Below are 4,481 nucleotides of genomic sequence, written 5' to 3' on the forward strand. Positions count from 1 at the left end.
ACTTCTGGCAGTTCTCTGCTGATGTGCTGTTCCAGTCGTTTTTGGATAATCTTCAGTAGAATCTTGCTTGCATGTGAAATCAATGACATTGTTCTGTCGTTTCCACACTCAGTTGGGTGGCCATCAAGTAAGGATGTATTTTTATCTTCTCTCAAATTTCAGCAGTACAATTTAAATCTGGGAAATCATTAACCTTAACCCATTTTCATGGTAGTTGAGCATCTGATTTTTTTTCTTTTAAATAATTGTATAGCCATATATACAACAGTCTAGAAGTATGGAATGTGTATCCATTTTAATTCAGTCTCTCATTGTCTGGCCTAAGGCCATAAATATAACATCTAACTCAGGCCTTTGCTTATGTGTCCCAGCTCATGGCATGTGGATTCTATATTCTCACAAACCTTGTTTAGAAATCTCCAAGGAGAGGATTCATACTTTTTAGCAAATTTTACATTGAGTATTGTATTCGTTAGAAGCAATTCCTCTGTCTCTAATGTGCTGTTTATTAAATTACAAAATTATTTTAAGTTATAAGGCCATACGTATATTTGGTAAAACCAAATTTCAAAGCTTGTAGTCCAATATAAAATTAAATGTAAACTATCCCATTCCCCATGCCATTACTTGAGGCAAACAGCTTTAATGATTTCTGGTTTTCTAGCTATTCATGGCAATTAATACTTAGCTTTTAAATAAAACATGTATAACTCTATCTTTACTTAATAATTCTAAATAGCATCTATTTGCTTTCTGCTGCAGAAAATAAATAAATTGAATTAATGAATCTACTTCTTGCCTTTACCACTATCTGATTTTTTTAGCATTGTGTAATTCTAGTTTTATCGTAGCTCTATTTTATCATGAAACATCAACTTCAAGCTTCTATTTCTTTCTACTGCATTAATGTAACATAATATCTGCTTACTATGAAATATAAATCCATATATGCAGTCAATGGCACATAACGACAACAACAACAACAATGAACTATAAATATTTTCAATCACTTGTTACACATCTGTGAGCTGGATAATGAATGAGGATGACAGAAGAATAGGTACCTTCGAGTTGTAGTGTTGGAGAAGAGAACTGAGCATCCCAGGGACCGCCAAAAGAAGAAAGAGATATGTCTTGGGGAAAGTGCAGTCAAAGTGCTCTTTGAAGGCAAAGATGCCAAAGCTTCATTTCTCATACATCATTTCTGGAAAGAGTCAATGAAAGAAAGCAAGATCCCCAATGGGAACAATTGACACAGTGACTACAGCAGTGGACTAAAGTGTGTCAAAGATGATAGAATGGCACAGGATAGAGCAATATTCATGTCAGCTGTTCACGGGGTCTCTATGACTTGTACTCCATTCCACAGCACCTAATGACAACAATATGGACACAATTAGTACAGCTACAATTCCATCTTACTACCTACTTTCTACCAACTTCTAATGGCAAAGCAATTATAGATATTGCCAAAATCTAAACTATTTACAATCTATTCTGTATCTATTTTATTTCTATATTTTTCTGTAAATACATAGATATAAAACCCAAACTCATTGCTTTTACATCGGTTCAAACACATAGTGACCCTTTGTAGTTTCTCCAGAGCTTCTTCTGTTTCAATGCAGTACACATAATTTATCCAGTTTTTCTCATTCTTACCCCAACCCTGATGTCAGTCTCATTCTACAACAGTGGCATCATGCAGTATTTGTCCTTTTGTGACTGAGATATTTCACTCAGCATAATGTCCTCCAGGGTCACCCATTTTGAATAATATTGCGTGAGTTCCTTGTTTTTCAATGCAATGTAGTATTCCATTGTGTGGATGTACTATAACTTCTCTATCCATTTATTTGTTGATGGGCAGTTAGGTTGTTTCCAGCTCCTTGCTATTGTGAACAGAGCCGCGACAAACGTGGGTGTGCTTATATCTGCTTGGATTTCAGTTATGGTTTCTTTAGGGTATATTCCTAGTAGTGGAATTGCTGGATCAAATGATTTCTCTATTTGCAACTTTTTGAGAAAGCACCACACCACTTTGCACAGTGGTTGTACCATTTTACACTCCCATAAAGAGTGAATAAGGGTTCCAGTTTCTCCACAAACTTGCCAGCATTTGTTGCTTGCTGTTCTGTTAAATTTTGCTATTCTTACTGGAATGAGATGGTATCTTATAGTTGTTTTGATTTGCATCTCTCTTAGAGCTAGGGATTTTGAACATTTCTTCATGTGCTTGTTGACCATTTGAACGTCTTCTTTGGTGAAGTGTCTGTTCATATCTTGTGCCCATTTTTCAATTGGATTATTTACCTTGATCTTGTTTTGGTGCTCAAGTATTTTATAAATTCTAGATATAAGTTCCTTATTTGACATGTCAGTACCAAATACTTTTTCCCAATATGTGGCTTCCCTTTTTACCCTGTAGGAGAGACAGCCTTGATAGAAGAATTTCCTAAAACAATATGCCTTTTGATTTCTTGGCCACCACTTACATGATTGTGAATCCAAGTAAAAGGAAATGATTCACAATGATAATCTGTTCTCCATTGCTCCAGTGAAGAGGATTTTTTAGTTTCTTGATAATAAAATGTATCTTGCATATATCTTAGCTACATATATATGTTGCACTATATGTTGAGCTATGTCATAGATTGAAAGATGCAAAAAATATAGATATAAATAAAACCCCTCACTCATTGTGAGTTAGTCAAAACAGACTCATAATTGATCCTCTAGATGGTTTTTAGAGGCTATAAATCACACAGAAGGAGCTTTCTTATCTTTCTCTTATGTTGGGATTGACAGCACAACTCCCTATCATGTAGTTCAGTGCCATTAAACCAATATAGATTCCTGGTGCCTTATGTACAAAAGGACAAAATTTTATCTGTTATGTTGTTATTGTTGATTGCCTTCAAGTCATGCATGACTCATAGTGACCCTATGAACAATTATCCATTATAGTTGTGTTCTAATGTATCAATGCAGGTATTGATCCCATCATATAACTAAGGATGTCCTATACCCTCAAAGTCCCTCTACTTCACCAAATATGTGTATGCTTTAAAAACCTATCTCTTGATAACTTATCCAATGCTAGTTGAATATTATTACATTGTTATCTATAACTTTTTTTAATTAATTTCAAAGTAGAGAATGTGGCTTTTCTTTCTAAAGTTACATTAATCTGGAAGTTCCTTTGTCTTATTTTCATTATGCTAGTATTTTAAATGCAGGTGGTCAATATATCATTTCCAGCCTCATAACAACAAGCAAGCATCTACAATATGAAAAAGTGACATTCTGTCAGTATTTCTGAAATATACCAAAATGTCAATTTTGACATTCTGTCAATGTTTCAATATTTGAAAAGAATATATGAAATCTTTATTATTGTTATTATTATGTGTAGTTGTTATTGTTGTTACGTGTTGTCAAGTTGGAATGGACTCATAGCTGAACTTTCAATGAGTTTTCAAAGGTTATAAATTGCCCAGGAGTTTACTCATTTGTTTTCATGCAAAGTAGCTAGTAGATTTGAACAGCATACCTTTGTGTTGACAGTGAAACTGTCACTAGCTACCAGGGCTCCCTATTATGTTGTTATTTGTTGCTGCTGTTGTTGTTGTTGTTAGATGCTATCGAGTCAAGTACAAAACTTTATCACCTTTGCCTCCAAGGAGCACTCCAGCTGTACTTATTCCAAGACATATTTCTTGGTTCTTTTGATAGTCCATGGCATTTTTTATACATGTCTCTAACACTACAGTGCAAAGACATCAATTCTTCTTCTGTCATCCTTATTATTCACGGCCCAGATCCCAGCAGCATAGCAAGTGATTGAAAAGAACATGGCCTGAATAAGGCATATCTTAACCCTCAAATAAGTCTTCCTCCAATCCAATACACCTTCACACAGTCCAGCATCTCAAATAATTTTCTAAGTACACAGATTGAATAACTATGTAGAAAGGATGCAACCCTAATGAACACCTTTCTTAATTTTAAACTATGCAGTGTTCCTTTGCTCTGTTTATACAACAGCCTCTTGGATTATGTATAGGTTTTGCTTCAGCAAAATTAAATGTTCTGAGATTCTCATTCTTTTCAGTGTTAATCATAATTTGCTGTGATCCATACCATCAAATGCCTTTGCATAGTCAATAAAGTAAAAGTGGACTTTCTTCCAGTATTTTTTTCTTTAAACCAGGATCCACATGACAGCAACAATGATATTTCTGGTGCCATAGCATTTTCTAAATCATGCTTGTTCTTCTGGAGGTTCTCAATGTACTTTTCTAGTCATTTTTTAAAGAAATTCAGCAGTATTTTGCTTGAATGTGATAGAATGATGTTGTTGTTATTGTTGTTGTTAGGTGCCGTTGAGTCAAGTATAGCTCATAGCAACATTGTGAACAAAAGATCTGAACCCTGTTCTATTCTGTGTCATCCTCACACTTCCTGACACACAATAGCCC

This window comes from Elephantulus edwardii, unplaced genomic scaffold, assembly GCF_000299155.1.
Source record: "Elephantulus edwardii isolate Elephantulus edwardi_28Jun2011 unplaced genomic scaffold, EleEdw1.0 scaffold00043, whole genome shotgun sequence".
Taxonomy (NCBI): domain Eukaryota; kingdom Metazoa; phylum Chordata; class Mammalia; order Macroscelidea; family Macroscelididae; genus Elephantulus; species Elephantulus edwardii.